The 17,049-nt window shown below is 40.1% G+C and overlaps 1 long non-coding RNA gene across 1 annotated transcript; it reads right to left on the reverse strand.

Moving 5' to 3' along the window:
- Positions 1 to 13,436: 13,436 nt before the first annotated feature.
- Positions 13,437 to 15,439, reverse strand: LOC102077392 (uncharacterized). Its single transcript, XR_002061456.2, has 3 exons — positions 14,774 to 15,439; positions 13,639 to 13,743; positions 13,437 to 13,505 (listed from the first exon to the last, which is right to left on the reverse strand). It is a non-coding gene; the product is annotated as an uncharacterized LOC102077392 (long non-coding RNA).
- Positions 15,440 to 17,049: the final 1,610 nt, after the last annotated feature.

The following is a 17,049-nucleotide window of genomic DNA, read 5'->3' on the forward strand; positions in this document are numbered from 1 at the left end:
ATTAAAGTTATAGGAATGTCTTTTTTAACAGACTAATCATGTATCAAAATTGCAGATATGGTTTTATATATCAATTTCTTTTATTTTAGCTTTCTTAGTTTTTCTAAAATTAAATTATTTTTTATGTATTCATTTTATGTGTTACCTCAGTTAAATTTCAATTCTTCATTCATATTTAATCTTTTGCTGTTGTAAAATCTTCTCTTAAATCATTTTCTCCCAAAACTGCAAATAATTTCACAGCAGTTGCTGTTAAAACCTCCAAAATGAACTAAATCTGTCCACCAGCTTTGAAACAACACCTGCTGTGACTTTATGTTCAGAAAAAAGAAACTCAAGCTAAACTGGTTTTGGGCTGTACTTCCATATAATGCCAGTTTGTACCAGAAGATGAAGCAGTGAGTCAGTGTAACCTTTATTCAATTAGGCAAAGACCACAATCTTATTCACAGTGGCAGCAACGAAATGTTGAAAGTTAAAAACAGCAGCACACATCAGGACCATTTTAAAGATGACAGGTGACTTTTACTTAATTCAAATTCTGTTAAACCTCTGTTTTTTGCTCCTCCTTTCACTTTATTGCATTTAGTCCTTGAAGTCCACATGTTGTTTTTTAATGAATTTTGATCCACATGTTTGCAGCTGGGCAGCACGGTGGCACGGTGGTTAGCACTGTTGCCGCACAGCAAGAAGGTCCTGAGTTCAATTCCACCATCAGGCCGGGGTCTTTCTGTGTGGAGTTTGCATGTTCTCCCCGTGTTTGCGTGGGTTCCCTCCGGGTACTCCGGCTTCCTCCCACCGTCCAAAGACATGCAGTTTGAGGGGATAGGTTAATTGGATAATCCAAATTGTCACTAGGTGTGAATGTGAGCGTGAATGGTTGTCTGTCCTTGTGTGTTGGCCCTGCGACAGACTGGCGACCTGTCCAGGGTGTACCCCGCCTCTCGCCCTATGACAGCTGGGATAGGCTCCAGCGCCCCCCGTGACCCTGGAAAGGATAAGCGGAAGCGAATGGATGGATGGATGGATGTTTGCAGCTGTTTTCTTGTTGATTTGAAGTTTGTATTATGAAATTCTGATAATGTTAAAGTGTTAGTTATATTTGATGAAGTCTGTGTAGAGATTGGTGTGAAAAATAAAGAAATGTCTCAGAACAAATAGTTTGAGTCATAATTTCTGATTTAAACTAATTTAACTGTTTTCAGTGGTACATGTGGAGGTTTATCAGAGGAGGCGACTTCACTGTTCTCCACTCACACTGAACAAGGATCCTGCAGCTCATTAAAAACTCTAAAATGATCTTGAAGGAAAATATGTTTGATTTTTCTTAAAAACATGCTGTTGGCATGAAGTTTTCAGACATTGTTTTTAACGGTGTGTTCACACCGAATGCGATAGAGGCAGCCAGAGCGTCAGGTTTACATGTAAAGTCAATGGAAGAGCCCGATGTCCCGCGATGACACGCGAAAATTCGGAAGCAGATTTGCGTCGCGAAAACGCGTGAAACAGCAGCGCGTCTGGCACGTTTGAGTCGCGAAGAAAACCACGCGTGTCAGATTTTGTGTTGCATTTTGTGCATACGCGCGTATCGCGCCAACCGCTCGAGTTGGAAAAATTTGAACTCCAGCGTCAAATCGCGCCGCGACAACCAATCAGGAGGCTGGTGACGTGGCTGTAAGGGGCAGATCCAGCCAAAGCCCTTCATACTTCAATAAGGAGGAAAGGCTAATCAACCTGCAAACAACCCGGAGCTTTACGACACCAGCTGCTTTGTGTACCGAGACAGGAATCTAAAGGACCGAGCTTGGAGGAAGATATGTGAAGCTGGCAGCCTAGTAAGTTCATTCATTTCTCTCTTGAAAGTTTTCACTGACCCCGGGAAGCTGCACAAAAGCTAGCAAGCCACCGCTATTTTCCCACTGATGTACAAATACCGTTCTGCTTTTATGCATGTTGTCATATAGGAATATATTTTGTTTATTAATAAACAGCACACAGTGGTCCCGCTGTTCATCCGTCACTGCTTCTGCCATGGTCCTGGGTCGGTGACCCAGTGTTATTGGTTTGTATTATGACTGTTGTTTTGGGTTTCCTAGGGTTTAGTGGTGTTCCCTCTGTTTGGTGTCTTCCCTGCTTGTGCATCCCCTTAGTGTAGTAGGTCTCTATGTTTAGTCCGCGTCTCTGAGTCTGTGTCATTACCTGCATGTGTTTCCTGTTTTACTTTGAAGGTCTCTGTCTTATGTCAGCGTGTTCTGTTTACGTTTCCCCTGCCCCGTCAGCTGTTATATTTCCCAGGTGTGTTTCCGTCCTGTTTCCCATCCCCTGATTACTGGTGTGTATTTATAGTGTGTGTTCACCTGTCCTCGTTGCTGGTTCATCTATGTTGTTCACCTCGCTCTTCCTGCGTCTCTCCGTCCGCCTCTCACTGCGGTCAAGTGAGCCCTCACTTACGAAGTCACAGTCAAGCTAGCCGCCCCGCCAGTCGCACCTAAAATGTGGTTGCACTGCTCTTACGTATATTACGGTACGGATGAAGACCGACTAAGAAACGCAGTCTTTTGTGTCCTGACAGTATTTTACTCCAATATCCACTCCCAAATTTGGTTCATCTCCACTTTTCACCCCATGATCCAAAGCCAAAATTACAGTACAATTCAGAGAAAATTAACAATAAAATTTAACCAATATACAGTACTGTACTTTTATAATATCTTCATTTTTGACCTCAGATTACAGGAAAACTGTAAGAGGTGACACAGATATTTCACTGGATTCTGACTCTGGCTGACCCCCACTCTTCACCCTGTCAACCACAGACAAGTTTACTGTACGGTTTTCCTGAAAATTGATAGTAAACTTTGCACATTTTACTCTACTGTACTCTATATATTCAAATCTTTGACCTCAGATTACAGGAAAAGTATAAGAGGTGACACTGATATCTCACTGGATTCTGACTCTAGGCCATCTCCACTCTTCACCCTGTGATCCACAGACAAATTTACTGTACGGTTTCTGAGATTGCTGTGTTAACAGAGTATGACAAAGGCTAAGAAAATATACTGCCTAAAATAATATCAAATTTCAACAACTAATTACAAAATTGCCACACCTGCTGTTATTCCCAGGTGTTCGATAGAGCATTATTTAGTCATAAAAAATACATATCATTGACATATCATCAGTAAAAGAAATACTCTCACTATGCAAGACATGTTTGGAAATTCAGTTAATAAATATTGTATGAAATCTATGCAGATGTTTGAAGGTATAATGCAAAGCATGTTTGTTTCTTATGGCTTACAAATGTGTTTTCCTTTAACAAAATTTACATTTCATTTATACAGTTTCGCAGACGAAACAATAAAATAGGTTTCCTGAACTGTTCTTCATGGCCCAAATTTTGAATCCTTTTGAGGGTGATGCATTATCCATGAAGGTGGGCAATTTGTTCATTGATCTCTGACCCTCACTGACTCTGACGCCTCCTAATTCTGCTTCCAGCCTTGCTGATTAATGTGTTCTTCCTTTTGGCATCCCTGTCACTGATGCTGTCACCAGTTGTACACAACATCTCTGCTTGTCCACCAGTCTAATCTGTAATTCAGGTGAACCCAGAATTACCTGTATCTTTGTAATGTTTCAAAAAATATACACTATATGTTGATGTGCATTGTCCCTTTCTTTCATTTATAAGTAAGAATCTCTATGGTTTTAATGACAATTCATATACAGATTGCGGATGACATTTTATTCAACACTCAAATAAGTTCCTCACCAGCATACTGTAGTACAATTTCAGCCCATCGTTAATAAACCCATCCAATGCAGCGTTATCAGAGAAATTATGCAAGTGTTATGTTTGTATGTACTAGTAATCTATTTATCATTTATCATGACTCCTGCTCTGATGATTATTTTCTTCTCCTTCTGTAATTTTAATAGATAAAGGATGTTGAACATTAAGCTCCAAACAGGATGAATGAGGAAGACCACAGAGGAGAATCGTGGATGTAGTGAAAGAATACATGCAGATGGTTTTTTTCATGGTGGAGGAGCAACTTCTGATACCATCTTAAAGAAAAAACACATAAAATTGAAGAGTAAAAATAATGACAACAATATGTCTAAATTTTGTATTAATTTTTTAGAGCAAATGCAGTCTTGTCATGGTCAGAGTTGCCCACTCATATTTAACTAATTCAAATAAAATTACTGAATTTAAATGCTTATGTTCTAATAAAAGGCATTGTTTAATACTTCTGCCATGACAACCCAAATAAATCAATGAGAGGGAAACGGGAAGATTAGTCATCAGGCAAGGTTTACTGTTCATTTACCATGCCTTGATAACAGTAAGCTTAACAAAAGAAAAAGGCTGTGGACGAGAACCGGGCGGCTGAGCCAGATCAAAGACATTACTAAAACAAAAAGATGCCAACAGCTTCCCTAAAGTGGAAATCTAATAATATGCAAAACAAAAGGCCTGTGTAGCTGCTTGACACATAAGGTCAGTCCCAGGATACAAAAGTGTCATCACCTGCCTAACCTAGTGTTTTTAACACGTAAAGCTCATTTGAATGTGTTTGGGGTACCCCGATCTTATCTGTCCAGCCTCACACCCAAACACTCTATTCACACACACAGACACCTACTAACAAAAGTTCAAAGACAGTCAGAAGCCAACCTGGCCTGGGAGCTGTTTTTTTAAATTATCCCAGGCAAGCGATTGGTCTACTGTTCCCCAGATCAGCCAATAGAGACGTGCCAATTACCTTTGCATTGGACAATAGAATGAGGCTTGACACCTGAAAGACAAGAGTAACTGAAAACACAGAGCTGGATGCCATGGCATGCAACAGATGTTGTTCCATGCTCATTTTTGATTGTCTCAGTAAATATGTTAAGTGCACAAACGTTGAAAATCTAACTCACTCACTTGTCCAATAGAAAATAATATTTTCCTCTTTGTTTGTTAATTTTCATGTTACTATAATCACATTCTCACAGTCTTTAATCACATCTTTTACAATATATTTTAAGCAATATGCTTTTGTCTTTTTCTCTGACACTCATTGTCTTTAACATTAATATTATGAATTAACTATACAATATCTTGCCTTTTGATTGCAGGTTTCATACATTTTTTTGTTTTTTTCATACTGTAACTCATAGAAATATTTCTGCCAATACTATTTTGATTATATTTTATACATGACATTAAAAGGTTGTACATTGCCTTAACCTTTTTTAGTTTTTGCTTCATTATTAGAATTAAATTAGTATTTTTTGTTAATTCAATGCAAACTGATGTGTGGGACAAGAGTCACATGACATATAGCCAACCCACCTTTGATCTTTCGGTATTTATTGAGTCGTTGCATCGTACGGACAGATAACGTAGCTTTCATTGTGACAGGAAACGGTTATATGTGGTTACGCTGTCATTACATATACTTATTATTAGTACACTGAACTTTTCTTCGAGGCCTACGTGGACAAAAATTTTCGGTTTACCCACCAACAATAAAATGGAAAGGTGAGTAATTAACACTAAAAATTGGACTATTAACAAGAAACGAGAACATTCTAGCCATTTAATGCCAGTTATTTTCCTCAGTCTAATTATATAAAATTGTTTTAGATTGTTTGCGCTTTGTATATAGTCTTCGTCCAGAAATGTGTCTAAAATCATAATTTTTAGAATTTGAAAACTTTAATAATATTGATATACTAACCGATGGAGAGCATATATATATAGAAATGTAACATATACCTAAGATTAGATTTTGTACTCTTAGGCGTACATTTAAAAGTAACACACTCCATTTAAGCGTAGTTAAAACTTTTTATGTTGTATCTTTTTTAAAATATAAATATTCATTAAGAAAAAGAAGTGATAACACATTGAGATAATTGAAAGATACGTAACATTTTGTAGTACGAAAAAATACGTTAAAACAAAATCCATGTTTGGTTGAATTAGTTGTAAAACAACCATAATAAGTAACACTGTTCACCATGATAAATAACTCATCTCACAAAAGTCTTTTTGTCACATAAGGTCATAAATTCTCTTTTAAGCATTTGCACTGGGTATTATCAGATTTAAATTTTTCATTGGCTTGACACAATGACTCTTTCATGTCGTTGTGATTGAGATAATGATTGTAAAATACGTTCAGAGCAACGGTCTTTAACAGCTTGTCTTTGTGGTTTAGGAGCCACTCAAAATGTATATCTAACAGAGTATAACATTATTAATAGTAATAAATCAGGTAGGGAATGTGTATTATACACAGTGAATTAGTGCTTGTGTTTTTTAACTATAGTGTTGATTACAGTAATTTGCACTGTGAATTTTAAAACTTAGAACTTAGTGATAGTGTATTAGCAAATAAACATTAAAAAGGACTGTGTTAGTTAGCACTTGTATGGCCAAAAATCTAACTGCTACCAGTTATGTTGTTGGCATAGAAAAATGCACCAAAAAGATTTTTCCGCATCATGCGTTTTGGACATCACTAGAGTGTGGGTACTTGGAGTGCCCCAAAATGTTTTCTGAAGTCTATTAAACTTAAATGAAGAGTTCACATTTATGCTGTTTCATATGTTATTGTTGATCAGCATTGCAAGGTTGATCTCAGGATAACAGATATGTTCATATGGTTTGTTTTTCTTTGTATTAATTTTCATTTGTCTCAAAATTTCAGGACCTGCACTTTTTCAGTTTTTGGAAAGGCAAGTAATTTAACAAAAAATAATGTGATACATTATTGTGGTGTAAGTGATACAGATTGAACAAAGGTATGATGTGTTAATGTCACTGTTCTCTTTTACATAAAAGGCACAGACAATTTCAAAATCCCTGCCAAATATATTAGAGGTCATTCACAAGTATGCTAAACCCGGGACCAGTCTAAAGACCTACAGTATTCACAAAGTGCATGGCTTTTGGGAAAATGTCTCAAGAGATTTGGGAGTGCCTAATACATGTCTTAATAGGAAAAAAATTCTCAAAGCAGTCCTGCAGTATGAAAAGGTAAGATATGTCGCCAGTCAAATCAAATCAAAATCAAATCACTTTTATTGTCACCTCACATGTGCAGGTACACTGGTACAGTACATGTGAGTGAAATTCTTGTGTGCGAGCTTCACAAGCAACAGAGTTGTGCAGTCACTCATGCCTGTTATAAATGTGCTGGTGTCAGTCTGCCTTGCAAATGCCAGACACACAAAGCAGAACAATAAATGGCGTTCTTTGCAATAAGAAGCACCACTTCCTGTTGGTGCCATCTTTACAGCTGAACACCCTCATCACAACTGCACTGGTACTGTTCTGCTGTGGGTGGTAATCTAAGAAGGCCTGTAGTATGGCAGGTTCAGGGCGAGCAAAGTAATCGATGTCCTGGCTCTCACTCTCCTGCTCTTCCATCTCTCTCTCTTGCTCCATTTCTCTCTCCTGCTCTTCTGTATGTCCCTGCTGCTCCGTCTCTTTCTCTTGCTCCATCTCTCTCTTCTGCTCTTTTATTTGTCGCTCTTGCTCCATCTCTCTCTGCTGCTCTTTTATTTATCTCTCTTGCTCCATCTCTCTCTGCTGCTCTTTTATTTGTCTCTCTTGCTCCATCTCTCTCTGCTGCTCTTCTGTCTCCTCTGTCACAGACTTCTCCACTTTTGATGATAAATCAGGCTGGTGCGACATGTAAGGATTGGCACAATTTGTTAAGATTTTGAGGAGTTTGAGAAACTAACCGCATAAAATAAAATTTACTATCAGTAACTTCATAGCACACGCCCAGCAGTATATAAACTCCGTCATGCTAGCTAGTACGCAGTACGAAAACAAACTACAACTAAACTTGGTTTATATCTGACACAGATAGACAGCAGGTCATAACTTCTTACCTGAAGTTCAGTTCCTCTGCCACTATGACCGGCGGCCCCCTCGGGTCTCTCATCCTCTTGCCTCCCCTTTCCCTCATCCACCTGCGGGCCTCCACCACTGGCTGATGTTGCTAAATCTGTGGAAGCTCCGCCATAGCTACCACCAAACAATTCAGTTATTTTTACACATTTGGCAGCGTCTGCCTGAAGGGCTTGTTTCTTTTTGGCCCTAATTTTTTCTTAAACACCTCCTTTCCTTTTATTGTTCTCCATTTTCCTTAGTTCGTCTATAAGATTGCTAAACAAGGGGGAGGGTGCATCCGACCTCCTCTGCTGCAATTGGTCCAGCCCAGAGTCGATCATGACCAATTGGCCAATCCAACACCTTTCATTATATATACCCTTCCTTAAAAAAAAAAAAAAGAAAGAAAAAAATCCATCGGCCCATAAAAACAAAAAATCGCCACCGGCCCACCGGGCAAATGCCCGGTATGCCCGATGGCCAGTCCAGCTATGCCTTTCACGTTTGAACAATATAATATTTATATTGTACGAACGTGATAATTATGTATATTGTAATAACGTGATATTATAATTTTCAAACATGAAGGTATATTGTACAAACATTAAAACTATATTGTTAGAACAATAAACCTTTCATGTTATAACATGACATAGCTCTATTTTTCTTTTGCCCCGGTGGCAGCTCTACGCTTCCGTATCCGACACTTTTCAATGTGGCCTCACAAAATTATCACGACTACAACAACAGTGAAAAGAGTTGGATGGATATTGCTGCTCAATCACAGCTGCCTCGTCAATGTTTTTCATTAGTAATTTAGCAGAGTTGATGGTGTGTGTGTCTGTGTGAGTGAAAGACAGAGAGGGAGAGCGAGGGACAGATTTTGTATAATAAGCTTCATGTTATGGACGCACAGTTTGAGAACTCAGGTCGCATCAGAGCATCAGGCCGTATAGTGAGAGACCCTGCATCGTGACCTATGAACTTCTAACCTCTGCGATTTAATTGTACAGTTTGAGCAGGAGCTGAATAACATGACTGAAAAAAATCGCAGTGTTTGCCCAGCTTAATGCAGACTGTTTAAACTAAACAAGGTGCTGTTTCACATAATAAACCCTGTCAGCCGCAGTATTGCCTTCTGTTTTAACAGTTAAAGCAGTAAAGACGAGCTGTTTGCATGTTCATGGAACTCTAGCGTCATTAACCAGGCTAGCTGTTAGCTTATAGCTCACGCTAGCTAACCAGTGAGCAGTTAAAAAGACAGCAGTTGTTTCACGCTGAAAAGTTGGTTTGTTTTGGCTCTCCCTGAAGACACCGACACTGCAGATTGTGCTGCTTTTAAGCGAAACATTCTTTGTATGTGAGGCCAATGGTGTTCATCCTCTTCGGCTCTAGCGTAGACTCTGCCATCATATTTCTTCTTTCCGTGTGTCCGCTACTTTGAAACGCTTGGGCCGCTCTGCCTGCCACGGTTTCAAACTGGTCATGTGGCTGTATGGCCACGTCTCATTGGTAAAAAAGTTACCGGAAACTCCACTGACGGCTTGTTATCTAATGTGTTAAACAAATTTTTTTTTTTAAAGTAACAAGTCGAATTTTGCAAATGTAGTGGAGTAAAAGTACCGTTTCTTCTTCATAAATGTACTGAAGTAAAAGTAAAAAGTATCATGCAACAAAGGTACTTAAAAAGTACATTTTTTTTCAAAAACTTACTCAAGTAAATGTAACGGAGTAAATGTAGCTCGTTACTACCCACCTCTGGGTCCTCTTCATATAGGACCCAACCTAACCTTAACAGTAGCAAACCAAGTCTCCCCTCGCCAGTCACATCAGAAGTAGTTAACCAGCAGCAGGGTGAGGCACTCGCTACGTCTGGTGTTATGGCACCCCACACTAAATGTGGGGCAGTTGCTAAGCTAATCAGTAAGAAAGCTCTCATACATTGCAATTTGAATGGCTTAGCAGTGAAAGCAGTACTTGGCATATGTGCTCAAGTTTGCATCATAAGTAAACATTGGAAAGACTGATACTTGCCTGAATTAGTCATGCAACCTGTCTGAAATAATCAAGGAAATTGATGAGTTGAAAGTTTGTGCAGTCAACGGGGAAACCATATCATTTGATGGCTGGGTACCCATCGTGATCAACTTACTGGGGGGTGAAGACCCCAGCCTCTCCGTCAGTATTCCGGTCCTCGTCAGTACCTTGCCTGTGGGCAAACCATTGATTGGTTTCAATGTCTTGGAACAGATCATTGAGGGGCAACTAGAGCAGTTGATACCTACTCTTGTTACCTTGCTGTGAATGCCATCTGTCTTCCCCCTGAGAAAGGTGAGGTGGTCAGAAGCTTCATCCAGACAGTAGAGCCAAACATTACACAAGGGTGCTTGAGGACAGTTGAAAGGGATGTGATTATCCCTCCTGAACAGGTCACCTGGTTAAAGTGCCGCGTTCCATCAACCATGAATCTGCTTGATTGTTTAGTGCTGTTTGAGCCTGATGAGGGTAACCAGGCCCTAAAGCGGTTCGATGTCTTGACGGGGTTAGTTAAAATACGGAATCCAGCTAAGCCATACATCACCATTGCTCTAAGTAATGACACCAAACATGATATCACCTTGACAAGGAAGATGGCCCTGGGCACCTTACAGCCAGTTGAACGTATTGTGGAGGTCGAGGCCTCAAACGAGTGCCCACCTGCAATAACAGTTCGCAAGATAATGGTGGAGTCAGCTGGACCTCTCCCAATGTCGTGGTATCCGCCAGTGAATCTTGATCATTTGGAAGAGGAACAAATAGAGATTGTCCAGAGAATGTTGTTTGATGAGTGCAGGGTCTTTGAGTGGGATGGGAATGATATTGGTTGCAATCCTGATCTGAAAATGGTGATAAACCTAAAGGATGACATACCAGTGCAGAGAGCATATACCTTCTTTGCGCGGTCTTGTAGATGGGGATACAACTTCCTCCCACGGATTCCTATCCTATTCCTGTCTAAACGGCCCATCTGTGTCTCTCTTCCTGTCCGTGATGTGGCCTCCCATGATTTACGCACCGTCTGTGTGGGCCTGGATCCTTGTGTCATTGATTCACAGAGAGTTGGGGAATGGCTTTCAACTCTGTGTGAATGGTACTCATGGCCATTGATCAGTGTGCTTTGGTCAGTGGTTGTTGATCAATGGTCATGAGAATTTGTATATTAATGATCAAGGAACTGACCTCCAAGATCATTGTTCCTTCACTGGGCTGGTTTCAGTCATTATGTAAATGCACTGTTTATAAGATTGGGGAAACCTGCAGTCAGCTGAGACTGAAGAAGTCACTTGGATGAGTGACAAAACACTTCTCCCACTGAAAACGTTACGTCCAGATGAACAGAATCAGCTTTTGGAGATTTACTTAACTGCTTGATTGAGTATGTATCAAGACACTTTAAAATTTTGTTTTTACTATTACTATTACCAGGATATTACCAGGAGAAGCTCACAAAGCTTTCTGCTATACTTCAGTCTCTCATTAAAATAAATAAAAACTTTCAGATCTTGGTACATCACAAAAACAGACATAAAAAAGGCCATTCATTTGGTTTACATGTAAATATTTATTTAGCCGCAGCTATTTTATTTATCTGGAGATGCCCGGGGAAGAGGTTCATCACGTTGTGGGAAAGTGGCTGTGTGGTTTCCCCTTGGGTATTACACATTTCTTAATTAACTCCACCTCCTCCCTCCAATCAAGGCTGCTCACCGGCCTGGGCAGCCAGTAACTTCACAGCCTGGTACGCCGGTCCCGTAGTCTACATGGAAGCTGCCACACCACCATTATCATCTGCTCAATCATCTGCAGCTGCAATGCCGCCGGAGGGACCCGCTCTGCCCGAGCAGGAAGTCAGCACAATGGAGGGTCCTGCATGTCCATGTACGGCACAGCGTCCAGCATGCAGGGTACTGTCAGGGACCTGGGCTTGAGTAAACCTGGTTCCCTGTGCACTTATATTCACTTATATGTGTGAATTCACAGCTGGAATAGGGGTTAAAGGTATCATCAGACTTGGGAAGTTGCTGCTTTCTACAACCAGGAAGTGAAATAGCACAACCAACAACTGTAATACTTGCATTAACAACAACAATAACAAAACAAACTACTACGACAATCAGTCCAACATATCCCTCCAACAGATCCATCCATTTGGTTCCTCTTGGCTGACCTGAAAGTAAGAAACATATGTAGGGTGTCAGCTGTCAAGTAGGTGATGAGTAAAGTAAGTAAGTAACTAAAACTTATTAATATAGCACTTTTTTTAGACAAGAATCTATTACAAAGTGCTTAACTTATTATTAAAAATACAGCACACAGAAACAACATAATACACAAGAACATCAAAAATATTTTTATAGTTGATCAGAAATGTACTGTAACTGTTATGTCTGGGAGTGTTATCTACTGAAACTGAATTGTAACTGAATCTTGGCTCCATCCAAACATCCCCAATGCCTAGGTGGAGTTACCAAGCTGGACATTACACCAGCAGGATCACACCAAATATTCCTGTAAGGAAAGGTGCGACCACAGCAGAGAGCAACCAGGGTGTCCATATCGTTGTTGGGGACTTTAATAGGGCATGTGTGAAAATTGTACTACCCAAATTCCACCAATATGTTACATGTCCTACCAGAGGGGTAAGGACACTGAACCATGTGAAGATATCAAGCAGGCCTACAGACTGAAACCCTTCCATGTCCTAGGACAATCTCACAGAATCTCTCTGCTCCTCATCCCTGCCTACATCCCCCTCAGGAAAAAAAACAAGCCCCTCCAAGCATCCTGGTCATGGCTACAGACCTATAGCCCTCACAGGAAAAGATACGTGAGGATGGTCTTCATGGACTACATCTCAGCATTCATACCATAATCCCAGACATTTTTACTACCAAACTGGACCACCTTAATCCTGATCCTGATTTAAATATTTCATCATCAACTGGCCCCAAACAGTCGATGAGTCCAGCAGCCACATCTCTGTCAATCTCACCTGGGCCCACAACACCAAGATGCTGGTAAAGAAGGCCCAGCAGCAACTGCATTTCCTCCTTGTCCTGAGAAAGAATAACCCAGACCGGAAGCTGCTGCGAGTCTTTTACTGTGCTTCAGTGGAGACCGTACTCTCCTACTGCCTGGCTATTAGGTACGCAGGGGCCACAACTGAGAACAGAAAGGCTGCACAGAGGGTAATTAACCCCACAAAAAAGCAAAAAAAAACAAAAAACCAAAAACATTTGCTGCCCTCTGCCACCCATGGAGGCCATTGCCATGTCCTCCATTCTCAGGAAAACCACTGTCATCATGGGTGACCCCTTGCACCCCACCCACCACCCGTGTGACCCGTGCCCTCTGGTCGGTACCTAAGGTCAGTCATGTTCCACACCTCCAGAGTCAGAAACATCTTCTTCTGATTCGGACTCTAAACAAGTACTGTCCCTGCTGGTGACTTCTTGTGACAATTGGATGAACCTAGAATCTCAGACAGAGTGCAGAAACTGTGAAGACAGCGACTGTGGTGGTACAGGCCAGGTACACAGAGCGACACAGAGACAAGGATCTGGAATTAATTGCAGGTACATTGGGAAAAGTGATAGAAATGATAAAAAATGGATCAGGAAATTGAATTTCTAAAATGTTAATATTTGTCAGAGCAAAATCAAAAGATTCATCTAAATGCTGCTCATATCTACCTGTAGCTGGAGGAGAGGTGACACTCACTGGCCCTGAAAGAGTGTCCTGTTTTGAGTCAGGTATCTCTGCTGCACCATCCACTGTGTTGAATAAACTATGGCATGCTGCAAGTCAAATCAAAAGAACAACAATTATTACAAAACAAATGTCCCCCGACAAACAAAAAAAAGTGTTGATGAGGAGGATTTTTTTTGTCTAGGCTTTAAACCACATATCTGTTCTTCTGAGCACTAATATACACACAAGAAATGGGCTTTTATGAAAACACTAAATCAAACACTGCTAACAGTGGGAATAAAGGAATTATTTTACTGCATTATTAATATAACTTCATCATTAAATTGCATTAAACTGTTTATCACAGCTACTGGCATCAGATAAACATTTTTATTGCAGGTGCAGCCATAATCATTGTATACACACATTTGCATGTTGTGCTCATAAGAGTTGATTCTCAGTCTATTGAAGGTTTCAAGCTTTGTGCAGCGCGATGTCTTCACAATCTATTGTGTAAGGTGACTTGGAGCAATGGAAGGTTAAAACAGCATTCACGCTTACAGACAAATATGATTTAAATGTAGACCTTTGTAAGCGAAGGCCTTGAATTAATTTAGCTTCTACCTGCAGTTGAGCTTGCCTAGTAACAAGTGACAGAAGAGGAGTGAAGAAAGTGTAAAGTCCCCAGGGGCTATTCGGAGAATGAGTTTAATTATCATGTATGGAAGAAAGTACTAGAAAGAGGAACATCTGTCTATTTTAGCTATTTTTAAGTGATGATTTACTGTAACTTAAGCATATTATGTACATTTGTGACACAGAAGGGGCTGAACCCTGACATGAATAAAACTATTCTGAATTGAGTTGTTCGGAGAAGATCTATGCTGATGTATTGCAGTGTACATCTTCCCACATGTGTACTCAATAAATCATCATTTGACTGAACTCTTCTGGGCCAGTGTTGGTTTGTTCCTTGCCTCAATATTTCGAATCGGGACATTACCAACACAGATCATTCACAGCTAGGCTAAAATAGAAGGATCTCAGTGATCGTGAGAACAGAGCTATTTAGGAGTAATAAGGCAGCAGAGCTAAAAGAGCCGAAGATCTCAAACACACTGAACACTCCTCACTCACTTGGAGAACCAACTTTCAGGTTGATGATGCTGATGAGCTTCAAAGGTTTTCCAGCTCTCTCAATGACACGGCACTCGTATGTTCCAGCATCATCTTGTCTCACATTCTTCAGAATCAAAGACACGTCTCCATCAGTGATCTGTCTGTCCGTCAGATCCACCCGGTTCTCAAAAGATGGATGCTGGTAATCTGGAACAAGTCGTCCATGCTGATATAAAAGGACAAGTTCTTCAGGTCAGTTCTGCTCCACTCTACAACTATGATGATGTGGGTTTGAGCTCGACATATTAGAGTGGCGTCCTGTCCAGACTCAGCTATGATGCTTTTGTGATCTGAAAGAGGAAACAACAGAGCGCAGAGAGGTTAAAGGTCAAAGTAACACTGTTCACTTCTACAGCAGCCAATCAGAGTGATGATCAGACAGCACTAAACTGTACTTACACACAGAGAATTTTCAATAATATCACTTCAGCCTCATGTTGCCTGCACGCACACAGACAAACGGAATGAATATGAAATAATCCTACTCTATTTCTTTGTCTTTATCTATCATTGAAATGTCATTAATCTCCTGACAGGTAAAACTCACCTCCAGAGGTAAACATGCAGAGGCTGAAGAACAACAAAGCTGAGCAGAGTCACAGCAGACATTTCCTCCAGCACAGATGGTCTTAGTTTGTTCTAAATGTCTGTATTTTCAGTGAATAACAGAACGTGAGTTTAAACCTGACTGCATCAGATTAAATTTAATGTTTACATAAAATTCCTGTTTCCATAGAAATGATTCCAGGTTCAGATACTAATGCTGGATAATAATCACTAAGGCTTTTGAAATATGTGAGCGAACTGGATCCTAAGCAGTTCTGTGTGATTGGTAAAGAGGTATGTGTCTCTCAGCTTTCTAGTCCAACTGGTCCTGTAATGTTTTTTGCTGCGTGCGCATGTGTGTGTGTGTTTGTCTGAAACCATTTTTTTCCTCTCTCTGTTCTTGTTTTTGCATGATCTGTTTGGTTGCGAAGTGATTTCAAAGTTTCACGTGAGAGATAAAATAGCTGCGGTTAAATTAAGCTGTCTAAAACTTTCAAGGTTCAGCCCAGAGAGAAGAGCAGACTCATTTTAAGTTTTATTTTAAACAAGTTCCTCACACCGAGGGGGGTTCAGAGGGGAATATTTCTCAAGCTGACACTGGACTCAGCGCTCACAGAGAGAGAGGAGAAAATAATTAGGCTACGTTCACACTGCAGGGCTTAATGCTTAATTCCGATTTTTTTTGTCTGCTTGTTCACACTACAAATAAATGCGACAGCAAACGCGCTCTAGTGTGAACGCTCAAAGCGACCCACATGCGCAAAAGAAGACGTCACACAGAACACGCTCTGTTTAGACCCAGAGCAAACAATATTGTTTGACTGATGGCCCTTAATATAAAGACTTCAGATTTTACGTTTCCCAATTTCCGCTTTAAGTTATTTTGTTATTTACATAATAATGTAGATAACCTAATAATTATCTTATTGCTGTTTTAGAGAGGAGCGGTGCTTCAAAGGATAGTTGCAGATTTCTGTCAGAATCTGCAGATTATACAGTACAAATAAAATGTTCACGCTGTCTTCCCAACAGTTTCACTGGATGGCCAGGAAGCGTTCGCGATGTCTTCTCGGGCGCTTCTCCGGCGCTGATAATTGGCGTCTGTCTTGTGGCAGTGACGTAAAAGATGGATTTAATGCCACATGACCATCAAACAGCGGTCACTTTCTAAAACATCGGATATGTATCGGATTCAGTACCACATACGAAAGTGACCCAGATCGGATTTGGAAATACTGGATTTGTGCTGTTTTTACACTGTCATACCGTGACTGTTTTTTTTCTGTGTCTGATGATTTTAAGGTGCACTGCTTGTTGTTAAATTTTACACTAATAATTTAAAGCCAACACTTTAATTACAAACCTCCAGACAAATCTGCTCTTATTGATCTTTTTGTAACCAATGTGCAGCATAAGTTTTCCACATTAGTAGTTTTTACCAGTGGCCTGAATCATCACTGCATAGTTGGTGCTGTGAGAGACACGAAAATCTCACGCTCCAACCCCCACATGATAAAAAAAAAAAAAAAAGATAGATAAATAAATAAATAAATAAATAAATAAAAATGAAGCTTTACAGTGAGCAAGCTTTTCTTCATGACTTAGTCAGTTTTAACTGGGTTGGTATTAAACTGATTGACAATGTCAATTTAGCTTGGAAATATTTCCAGCAGAGTTTTATGTACTTT

This window comes from Oreochromis niloticus, linkage group LG3 (genome assembly GCF_001858045.2).
Source record: "Oreochromis niloticus isolate F11D_XX linkage group LG3, O_niloticus_UMD_NMBU, whole genome shotgun sequence".
NCBI classification, from domain to species: domain Eukaryota; kingdom Metazoa; phylum Chordata; class Actinopteri; order Cichliformes; family Cichlidae; genus Oreochromis; species Oreochromis niloticus.